This window comes from Lathamus discolor, chromosome 1, assembly GCF_037157495.1.
Source record: "Lathamus discolor isolate bLatDis1 chromosome 1, bLatDis1.hap1, whole genome shotgun sequence".
Classification (NCBI taxonomy): domain Eukaryota; kingdom Metazoa; phylum Chordata; class Aves; order Psittaciformes; family Psittacidae; genus Lathamus; species Lathamus discolor.
Window position 1 is genome coordinate 107702401 of NC_088884.1, and position 12033 is coordinate 107714433.

The 12033-nt window shown below is 40.2% G+C and overlaps 1 long non-coding RNA gene across 1 annotated transcript in view; it reads left to right on the top strand.

The window, feature by feature from the left end:
- LOC136007302 (uncharacterized) overlaps positions 1–11163 on the top strand; it is a 29819-nt gene extending 18656 nt beyond the window's left edge. Inside the window, exons 4-5 of the long non-coding RNA XR_010609604.1 lie at positions 10413–10503; positions 11013–11163. This is a non-coding gene — a long non-coding RNA (uncharacterized LOC136007302). The remainder of the gene's footprint in view (positions 1–10412; positions 10504–11012) is intronic.
- The last annotated feature ends 870 nt before the right edge of the window (positions 11164–12033 follow it).

Consider the following 12033-nt stretch of genomic DNA (forward strand, 5'->3'; position numbering starts at 1 on the left):
CGTTTTCTGCTCAGCTGACATTGGCTCACCTTCTTCTTGCTGAATGCCCATGCAGTCACTCTCCTGAAGACAAGATCTTTCTCTCTCACTAGGATTCCCTGAAAATACAGACAGCATTGTATGTTATTCTGTACTGACAGGTTTTGGCCTTTTCAAGATCAGTCTTGCTGCATCATTCTGAAAGTGTTACTGAATCTTGTGATTCTGTATTTTCATTCTTGATTGCCCATCAGTTTTTTGCATCTGAAAATCTCAGCCATTTAGACGAGAGAGATGTCAGATCTCTGTCTTTCTTAAAGAAACTGATATGATAGCAGTCTGTTAGTAGGATTTCTCAGTGACTCAAAACAAGCTGTTTTGTTCCTAGGTTTCCTTTTTCATGCAGCTTTGTGACATTTTTTGTGAAGGATACATCTTAGACAGATGTGCATTGCATGTCCTGTCTTGCTCTTAGAGTAAACAGGTGAGACTGAAATATATATAACTCATTGCCCAATCCTTTGGCAATGGCTCTTAATTCAATTGTGATCCTGTGAGTTGTTTAACCAGTTCTGCGTGGAAAAAGGTAGAGACACACAGCAGCTGGTACTGGGACTAGGGAGATGCTGAAGAATAACTAGAAGGACCTGTTACCCGCTAGCTATTTTAATCTAAAATTAAATTTCTACCTAGCTTGCTGGAGGTACCATGTAAAATAAGGGCTTCATTTAATGAAACTAGTGCGTAAAATTTATATATATATATTAGTGTAAAAAGAACAGAGAATTTAAATGGAAACAATGGGTTGTACTCTTCTGGATAATCTACTCCACCCAGTATCTCCTGTTTTATACCAGCCAAAAAACAATGCATAAGGAAGTGTATGGCACATATGTAATTTCCCCATGTAGTTGTATCCTCTGAGACTTGGAGGCTTACTGAACAAAATCAGTTCTTTCAGCCTATTTTAATCTGCTTTCTTTTAATTTTTTATGGTGCTCCCTTAGCCGTCGTATTAGAAGAGAGAGTGAATGATCTGTCCTTATGTACCCACTCCATGCTACTCAGGATTGAAAAGTAAGATAACCTCTGCTTCAGCCTGATGCAACACAAACACAAAATACTAAGTTTTAGTCAACTAAAATATTTTAGAGCAAATTTTCTTTGTTTGTTGGGTTTTTATTATTTGTTTGGGTTTTGGCCGAGGTTTTACGACATTTTAAAGTAAGATGGAAAGGGAATGAATACTCACTTGAAAACTAAAACCAAACCCAGCATACCAACCTGAGATGTCTAGATCATTTTAATCCTCTCTCTGATTCCCCCCTAGCCCCTCACTGACATGGTAAACTGAAATGTTCTTTTTCCAAAAAGTACTGTAGTATTAGCAGATCACCATTTTCCCCAAAAAAGCATTCTTTGATAGAAAACCAAATTATCTATTTTGTGCTTATCTAGGAGCATGGAACATCCATCTGAAGTTGCAGGTGAGCACAAGGACAACAGATCATCGGCAGTCAGCTAAAAGCAGCTTTAGAGTTAGCTCTGCACTTCAGTTGATGAAATCCTCTTCAACTGAAGGCAGCGGCAACACAGTCCTTTAAGAAAAGAACAAGAAAACTGATACCAATCTGTGGGGAATTTATTAAGTCATATAGCCGGAATTCATTCATACAGTACTTCAGTCAGTAAAATCTGCTTCTGGGAAATATATTTGAGAGCAAAAGTCCTTTCAATTTCTTACCATCATTTTACGTTGCTTTAATTTTCAAGTTAGATTTGGAATAGCTGAATCCTTTTTCTGAAATGTTGTAGTGCATAGAACCTAACAACTGGAAAACTGCAAGAAACCTAGAAATGGAGGTCAGAAGCATGTGGTGCATGGCTTACCTGAAAGCCAGGCACCTAATGCTGCTAAGATATATACTTCTTTGCTCTTATGGGTACTGGAAGTGGAAAATGCTAAGGATGCTCCCAATTATTTTTATGCCAAGTGAGGGGAAATTTATTTTGGCACATTATTTGACAGTATTGGATAGTTATGTTGAAATTTTAGCTTGTTTCCTGTCCCTGCAGTAGTAGATGGCCAATCTAGTTAAATCAGATTGCTGTTTCAAGTTTCCTGCTTGTATCCCTCTCCTTAGGACCTACAATGCCCACTGTGACAGGTTGATCCTCCTCCACTTCATCCCCATGCTGGCTTAAGTGCAGGCACAGATGTTTCTGCATGCAAAAGGGCCAAACCCAGTCTCTTCTCCCAACTTCATTTCTAGTGTCTGTTGCCACTGTTTTGTCAGAGAGCTTCTCTTTTATAACATGACACTGAAAGCATGACCTTAAAAAGTCCCACTGGGGCACTAATTCACCTTCACAGATGCTAAGGAAATGCTGTAATGGTACTCAGAGTTTCTTTTTAGCAATAAGCGTTCCCCACTCCTTTTTCAAGAACCCAGATCATTCAACAAGACCTGCCTATAGGCAATATTCACTTCTAGCAAATGCCTTCTTTCCTTTCACAGCTCTAGGAGACTAAGACAATTCTTTGGAATTTTAAAAAAGATGCCTGCAGGCTGGTAGACTGCAATGGTCCCAGCAGAGCACAAAAGAAGATGCCAGAGCCAAGGAGTTCTGTGAATCCATGCTGGAATCACTTGAATCATCTGCATCAAAGTCACCCACAGAACAATTTAGAAATTATTTTCTATGTTAGATATTTAGCTTGTAGCAATAGGTTGGGGAGGAACTATTTCAGAAGCTTTATGGTCAACAAAAAGGCCTGGCTGATTAGAGACGGGTGTCACCATCTCCATATGTAGCCAGCTCATAGAAATTAGGTCTACTCATCAAAGTGTCTTTGAAGCTCCTTGAAACTAAGGGAATTGACTGTGGTTCAGGCAGGTAAATCACGCCAAATGTTCCTTAAGGGAATGCCATTCTTGACTGGGAAGCCTAACTTGAAGCACATGGATCTGGGAATATTTGCAGTGTTGATCTGTTGGCTGAAGGGGAAAACTCACTTCTTGCATTTCAAGGATTTTCAGATTTTTTTAATGCATTTCTCGTAAGCTGCCTGAATCTTCTGAGGGCTAAGGTCACTTCATCCTGCTCAGCAGGATAAGGGACAGGGTTTTGTGACCTCTTGTGCCCCTGGTGGCATCTGTCCTCTTTCTTTTTAATCATTTTTCTTTCTTTCTCCATTTCTATGGCAACTTTTAACAATGACTGCTCTATTATGCAGTTCAGCGTAACTTGGAAAAGAAAACCTTTTACATTTTCATCAGGGTCAGATGTTAGGCTTTTTAGAATGAGAATGGAGATTTGGCTTGTGATGTTCATCTTGGCAAAATAGGGGGAACATTCCTTTGTGAAGAAGCTTTTTCAAAAATGTACAATATGGCCTGTAATTGTGGGTGATACGTCTCTGCATTGTATCCCCAGCATGAAGTAAAGTCAGGGTGACAACAGCAGAAGGGAATCGGATACCTTTCTGCACTACCTGCAACCTTTTAGGCAATTGCATGCACTTCTCTCATTTTGCTGTTTTGTGGGCTTCTCTGCAGGAACAAAGCAGTCCAACCCACTTGCTGGCCCTGTGACAAAGGGATAGGTTATAGTGAGGCTTTGCTTCTCATCTTGTTTTAATGAGAAGAATCCAGAGCTGCCCAACTGCTCTCACCCTCTCTTACTAACAGCGCGTCAATCCTGTACAGAAAAATGCAATGGGAAAACTCTCTATCTACATGGCACATGTTATGTTTATTTGTTCCTCAGCAATTACCATGATTCTCATAGTGAGCCACGCAGGCAGTCACTGCACAGGTATGAATGACAATATTTTAGCAAAAGTCTTGTAAAAGTCACCGGTATGGTGGTTAGTTCTCCACCACCTTAAGATGAAGCTACAGGCACCTTGAAAAGGTGGACCTTTCAGTATAGGACTAAAATACTGATGGGGGGCTTCCACAAGTCTGGCCCTGAGTAGGTTTGGCTCTCTAGAAATGAGATGACTTGAAGAGTCTCTGACCTTGCATTATGGTGAAAAAAGAAGGAAAGAAACCCTTCTTGCATGCCAAGCCTGTGAAGGAGTTCAAAGGGGGCTCAGAGATCAGAGCTTAACTGGACTTATGGGAGAAGAAAATATTGTCTGTTTTCAAAAACTCGGATATGTACGATGCAGACCAGCAACTTCAGAAGATGTTATGGTTATCACTCATACACTTAATTTTTTTTATCTTTTTTTTTTATTTTGTCTTCTGCCCTAAGAAATGACAGTTTGCTAAATGAATGTAGTGGAGAGGATGGACATGCCAATGAAGGCACCTGAAAACAAGTAGCTTCTCTCAGCTGAATGGAGGAACAAACGTGCATTGTTTACACACTGTTCATCATCCTCATAGTACTGAGAGGTGAGTGATAGGCTGAGATCTAGACTGTGCCTCCCCAGAGAAGAGAGCTGAAGTCTGTGCCTGGAGCATTTCTAGAAGGAGATGGCAACACATGCCTCCAGCCAACCCCCGTGAGTTGTGAGAAGCAGAGCGGTTGCACTGATGTAGCTCTCCCCTTTGTAGTTGTGGTGGTGTTTGGAGGAAGATAGAAATGTGGCAGGTGTTATATTGAAACAGTCTCTCCCTCCATTGCTTTGAGGAAAGCAGAGCAGCTGTCAGGATGAATATCCCTATTCCATATGGCTGCTCCATGTAAATATAGCACTGTAAACAAAGACCTGCCTGGGAATTAATCACAAGGTGACTAAAAATACATGCATATGTTTCTGCTGGCTCTTCTGCTACGTAGCACAACACTTTTCCCAGTCATAACTGATAGATATTTCCAGTCCCAAGCATAAATACAGGCTGAGTGGAGACTACATTGAGAACAGCCCTGAGGAGAAGGACTTGGGGGTGTGCTTGCAGCCCAGAAAGCCAACTCTATGCTTGGCTGCATCAAAAAGAGCATGTCCTGCAGGTCAAGGTAGGTGATTCTCCCCCTCTACTCCACTCTCATGAGAGCCCACCTGCAGTACTGCATTCAGCTCTGGGGCCCCAACACAAGAGCTATATGGACCTGCTCAACTATGTCCAGAGGAGGGCAACAAAGATAATGAGATGGCTGGAGCACCTCTCCCATTAACACAGGCTGAAGGGTCAGGATTGTTCAGCCTGGACAAGAGAAGGCTCTGGGGAAACCTTCTTACAGCTTTCCAATATATAAAGGGGGCCTACAAGAAATCTGGAAAGCGACTTTTTACAAGAGCTTGTAGTTAAAAGCCAAAGAGGAATGGCTTTAAACTGAAAGGGTATAGATTTAGATTAGATATTGGGAAAAAGTTCTTTACTCTGAGGGCGTTGAGGCACTGGCACAGTTTGACCAGAGGGGTTATGGCTGCCCCATCCCTGCAAGTGTTGAAGATCAGGTTGGACAGGGCTTTGAGGAACATACTTAGTAGAAGGTGTCCCTGCTCATGGCAGGGGTGTTGGAACTGGATGATCTTTAAGGTCACTTCCAACCCAAACCATTCTATGATTAATGCACTCACAAGCAGTTCAAAGAGTTGCTAGCAGAACAGGCTCTGACTTTCAAGTGTCACTATCCTGAAGACACTTTGTTTCTCCTATGGGGAGAAAAGAAGTCATGTCCATGTTTGTGTGCCACGTGACTGTAGGCTAAAGTCACAAAAAAACCCCAAACAAACCAAAACAGAACAAAACAAAAAACCCCAACCCAATAAACCCCAAAAAACACCAACAACCAACCAAACCCAAAATACAAACGACCAAAAAAACCACAAGAAACAGAGACGGGAATAAACCTCAAAAAATGTAAGTGATGTTGAGAAACGGAAAAGTCCTTGATTTAGAGTAAGCACTACTCAGCAACAACTAAAACATCAGTGTATTATCAGCATTATTCTCACACCAAATCCAAAACGCAGCACTGTGCTAGCTATTATGAAGAAAATTAACTCTAGCCCAGGTGAAGCCATGACACATGCCATGGTTGCATACTGCCTGGTTTTGGATGCCATCCTGCCTCCTTAATTACCCAGCCCTTAGGAGCAATTTCTCCCTGCCTAGCTGCGTCAGTCATTTTTCCCCCAAAGAGTCCACAGGAAGAGAATTGAGGAATAGAGATTGGATTATCTGTTTCAAAGAGATTCCTTTATATTTTGCTTGAAGGTTTTCCTGCTTTTGTAAAAAACAAACCTCCTTCCCCTCCTCATTTGAAATCACAACCATATTCTGCTGCTTCTAGAGGTCTGCATTTTTTTCAGTGATTTGAAATAAATTTTATATTCAAATAACCCCTTCCTCACTCAGGAACTCCTGAATTTTGAAAACTAAGGAGAACTTAAAGGTGTTGGCAAGTGCATTATCCAGAATGGTCCCATGGTCCAGATTTGGAAATATTTATGAGCTGTTTCAATAATTGTTCCAATGAGCTACTTTATAACTCTGGGTTCCAAAATACTTCCCTGACTCTGGACCAAGTCACTTGAAGAATGGAATTTAGGCACTTAAATTATTAGGAGAAAAAATTCCTACCAATACTCCCTTTTAGGAGTATGACTCCATGTCTTTGACAGCAAGCCCATAGAACCACAGACAACAAAGCAGGTTTTGCTAACAAAAAAATCCCCTCAACTTAAAGAATTAAACTGCCATGACACCTTACAAGTCAGATGCTTTTTGCAGCAGCCTATCATCAAAGGTCAACATCTTGTTCAGGTCTCGCATGTTGGAAAACAGTTGCCTACGTAAATCAGAAACCACACAGGTATCCCTCAGGAAAGAGGGGTAATTTCTTCTGTTACATCTCCTATAAGAAAATCAAGAAAGGAATTTAAAGTGGTACACAAAAAAGCAAAAATAATAGGTGTAGACAGCTTAGATGACCTACTTATTTACATAGTAAACAGGTAATGTCTTTGTATGCACACACAGGAAAATACAGATCCTGACTGCATCTTCAATGGAAGAGCATAGTCAGTTGGTTTCTGCCTGACAGGGTCAAATCTCACAATCGGTCAGACAACTGCAAATGTGTCGTCTCCTAGTTGTGTGTGTGCCCTGCGTTAAGGTTGCACTTAGAAATAGTTTAGACATTCATTTTATCTAAGCCTGGATGTCTCTTGTAGTAGTTAGCTGCACGTAGACAAACAGTGAAATACAAAGCAGGCAGGATGTTTGGTTTTTCTAAGTTTTGAAGAATGACATCAGTAACTTTGCACATCTTTGTTATGGCAAGGTAGCTACAGGGATTTTTTTTTTTTTGGGGGGGGGGGTGGGAGGATAGCTAAGCTTAAATGGCAATAAACATTTAAGAAACAAGGTTCTGACTAGCTCCTTGAGTTTTACTTTGGGGATTTTATTTTAAGGTAGTAAAAATAAGAAATCTTGCTAGAGTTAGTGTAGCCCACAAGGAGGTGCTATGAAGACAGGGTGATGGATGTGTTTGACTGTTTCAAGTATTTCTTGGAGCTGAAATGCTCAACCTAAATATGTGTGAAAGAAGGCAGAGTCCATCTGACTACAGCCCAAAAGACAGGAGAATTGAGAAGTCCATTTGTTGACTAATACCTGGGCATTTCACCTAAAAATGTTCTGTCTCCCCCATAAAGTTTTCCCTGAACTCAAGTGTTAGTTACCTGAGGCCCTCAAAGCAAAGTATGGGGCAAATCAGCATGAACTTCTCATTTGCAGTCTAATGGGCTGTGCCTACGTCCACCACTCCATCTACTTAACCTTCACAGGAAACTGATGTTCATCTTTGGGCTCCAGTGGATGGTTTTGTTTTTCCAAGACAAAAACCTGGCACAGTAGTACTCACAGGGCTGCCGAACAAAAATGCAATTCAGAAATGTTGCAATTGTTCTCATAATCAACAGTCTTCTTTGAAATACTCTTGACACTTCCTTCACAAAATTTACTTGAGAAATATTTTTATATGCAGTTTTTAGGAGTTTTTCCTGATCCTGACAGTTTGAGGATTGTCTTTTATGTGCAGAAAGATGGAGGGAGCTCCTGAGAAAGCAGTCTATAGAAATTCTCGGTTTTAGTGATTTTATTATATTCAAAATAGGCATTATGCAGGTGAAGGCTTTCTGGTTTGTTTCCATTTTGTTTTTGTTGTTGTTGTTTACTTATAGTTCGTCTGAACACTAAAAGGAAATTTCTTCAGACCCAGACAGGAGTGAGTCCTGCTTCAGTTCATGTTCTTCAGGTACTACCTGCTAATCCTGGAAGTTTGGTAGTGGCATGAGAAAGTTTGATTTATGTGGGATTTCCCATCAGGCTTATGAGGTCTTAATATTTGGGTTTCTGTACTGCTGGGGACTCAATGTACCAAATACAGAAGATTCATTCTTGCTTTAGGGGTAAATTTTTTGTTCAATGTTTTCTAGCCTGTGTCAGCCATACTCAGGTTCCTCCAACCATATCATTCTTACTTTAGACGTCTTAGAAAAGAGGGTCATATACACACAAAACAGACCTGAACACATGCTGTTAAAGAGATCTTTGTAAACTGAAAGCCAAGTACTCAGGTGTTTGAAAAGCATCTTAGTTTCATCTGGCCCTGCTCAATCTCCTTATTGCTTTTTCTCACCTACAAGGCTAATAGTGTTGTCTGAAGGAAGCATGCTTGATCAGCACAGAAGTTGCAGCACTAATTGGCTGTTAAGCTCTGTGCAGGTGCATTGCTGGGAAGTACTTATTGGCTACCTAAGCGACTGTTAGCTACTAGCTTATCTTCTAAGCTCTATTTCCCCCCTTCCATAAGGGTCTAAACTCTTAATACTAGCCCAGAAGAAATGATAATTCAGACATTAAGGACAATACTAGTAGGCATGCAGCCCTCAGGATCTGCCAGTGCAAAGTGATGAAACTCAAGGGAAGAGCCACAGCACATGGTACAGGTCAAAGCCCTGCACAGCTCTCCAGTGGGAATGACCCTAGCACAGCATGCTGTGGACATGCCCTGGACACAGCTCTGACAGCAACCAGCATTGCAGCCCACCCCCCTGTTCTTGCCCACTGATAAGGTGAAAGCTTGCACTGTACACATGCAGTAGCCCAGATGCAGTAACACAACCATTCGCATACACTTCACACTACAGCAGATGTTAGTGAGAGTTGATAACAGGGTACAAGACCAAGTGCAAGAGGCATGAATGAGTTGCACTACTTGTGTAACCTCTGGGAAGTTACCATGTCTTGTAATTGAGAGACTGTACAGAGTAACATTTTGGTGTGGTGGATAACCCAGGCAAACCTGTTAGAAGCAATTTTAGCCTGCAGTGCTGGCTGCTCCCCTTCTGTCCACAGATTCCCACAGGCTCAGTTGCTGATGGAGTCTCTTTACTACAGGCACATTGTGGGTAGCAACTTCAGACTGTGGTCTTATACTGCAAAGATAACACACTACCTCTTTTACTGACTATCTTGCTCAAAGGATTTAAATGGAAAAATAGCTAACATTCAAAAAAGGAATATAGTAACTTTATGTTTTTATAATTACTTGGTTAGCCATTTGACAACACTTTCCTGTAAAGTTACATTTCTATGTTCTACAGATTTATTTTTTTGAAATCTCTAATTGAGGAAGATCTTCTATCTGCCAAGTACGATATTTAACCTAATTTTGATCTACTCTTTTTTACCTATTCAGGGACTACCAATTCCTTTAATGGTTTTCTCAAAGACAAGGAAGTATAGTTCTCACTGCCAAAGTTGCCGAGATAGCTTAATCATAAAAAATTATACTTTACCAGATTGCATGTGGGAAACATCTGGACTTAATTGAATCACTTGTTACTACCAAATCAGATATCATTTGCAAATAAATATCATTATATCTATGCAGACTTTTATATACACTTCACAATTTATATTCATGATCAGGTAATTCTGATCATAGTGGGAGGGAAACAGAATTTCTCTTGCTTGGACTTTGAGACACCCTTGAATTTGCACCATGGATTCCTTGTTTTCATCATTTTATACCTTCAGTCCTGGCCCTGAGTTAGGTGTTACATCTTTTCCTTCTCATATAAATATGTAATGATGGAAAATAATTAAAGCAAAGTTAAGCAGCAGGTACTTACTAGTATCTAGGGGGTGGAAAGAACAGCTTGCTCTTCTGTGATTCTTATGGAAGACATTTAAAAATAACATAAAGATGTTGTTAGTTATTGTCTTAGTTACTCAGGCTAGAACATCTTCCTCCATAGGAGTCAGATGTTAACAGCCTTGCCAGCAGACTTCTTATTCTTTTTTTATTCAGTTTAATATCTATTATTCTAAAAAAAACCAAACAGATTTTTTTGCTATTTCTTGGTTCCATTTTTTGCCTATAACAAAGAGATAAAGCTTATAATTTCAAGTTGCAGTTGCTACATTTAGGCATAGATTTTCACCATCTTTTTTCTTTCACAGGAAAGGTTTTAACCTGTGACTTACAATTATGTGCCCCAGTGTCAGCTTCAGGAAACATGAAATGCAACAGTTAAGCCTCAGTTATAAACAGGTATGATTGTCCTTTACTATTTTAATGGTTTTAGCAGGATAGATTTACTTTTCTTCATAGTAGCTTTTATAGGTCTACATTTTTTATTTGTGATGAAAACAGTGTTTATGTGTAATGAAAATACAGGGATGTTTTCGTTATTGCGGAGCAGTGCTTACGCAACGCAGAGGCTTTTTCTGCTTCTCACGCTGCCCTGTCAGCGAGTAGGCTGGGGGTGCAGAAGCTGGAAGGAGACACAGCTGGGACAGATGACCAAATGTTACATGGTGTCATACTCAGCAATAAAAGCTGGGAGAAGAAAGAGGAAGGGAGGACATTCAGCATTTGTTTTCCCTGTTGCCTGTGATGGAGCCCTGTTCTGGAGATGTCTGAACACCTGCCTGACACTGGGAAATAGTGAATTAATTCCTTATTTTGATTTGCTTGTGTGTGCAACTTTTGCTTTGCCTATTAAACTGTCTTTATACAAACCCATGAGTTTTCTCACCTTTATCCTTCCAATTCTGCAGCTGCGGGGAGCTGAGTTCCTGGCCAGGGTTAAGCCACAACAACTGTTTTCCTTCAATGTTACTCCTACTCTGGAAGAATCAACCTTTTACTATTCATTATTCTCCCCTTTGAGAATTCTCTCATACTTGCACACAGTTGCTTGAAAGAGCATGACCGAAATCAATAGCTTCAGCTGCTTCTTTTTCTATGTTGTCTGGTAGAGGATTAGCCTGTAGAACAAACCAGAGAGCCCCACCAAGGCCATGAAGATGCTTGAGTTTGGATCATTTTCCTAGCGATTGATGGAAACTTGGAGAATCACTTTTTTAAACAATCTATTCTTGAAGTATGGACTTTTTGTCAGAGTCTTCATTTGCTTCATGATTTGAGTAGCCATCTCTTGTTCCTTTTGGTTTATGGTAGGTTTTTGAGGTGGTGGTTTGGCTTTTGTTGTTTGGGTTTGTTATATTTTTTTCCAATTAAAGATACTATTTCTTGACCTTGCAGTCTTTTCCTACTTTTTAACTGAGATTTCTGGGCCGCTTTCTGATTCTCATTTTTTGTGATTAGCCTCTGCAGCAGGCCATCATTACTAATTAGTATTTTCACAGGAGCTTTGATGTATTCTGCTTACATATTCAGCTTCGCCCTCTTAGTTATACCTGTAAAAATGTTGTAGCACTTTATCTTGTATTTGAGGAGTGATTTGAATGGCATTCCTTATGGCCCGAACCTCCCTAAGGTTCCTATATTATGTTAAGGGATGCATCAGTATCTTATACTACCCTAGAAGTCTCAGTTTAAGTCATCTTTGAGGTTTATTAAACTTGAAACTGCAAACTGAAAAGCTGAGAAGTAACAGATTAATTTGAATTCATAGAGTTACTGTTATTCCTTCTTTTCTTCCTAATCATTATCTTATTTATAGCAACAATGGAAAGCCACACTTTGTGGGTGCCATGTAGCACCTTCATATCTAGGAACTAATGCTTCTGAGGGCAAAAAACAGAGTAAAAACCACCATAACAATGGTTCCACATC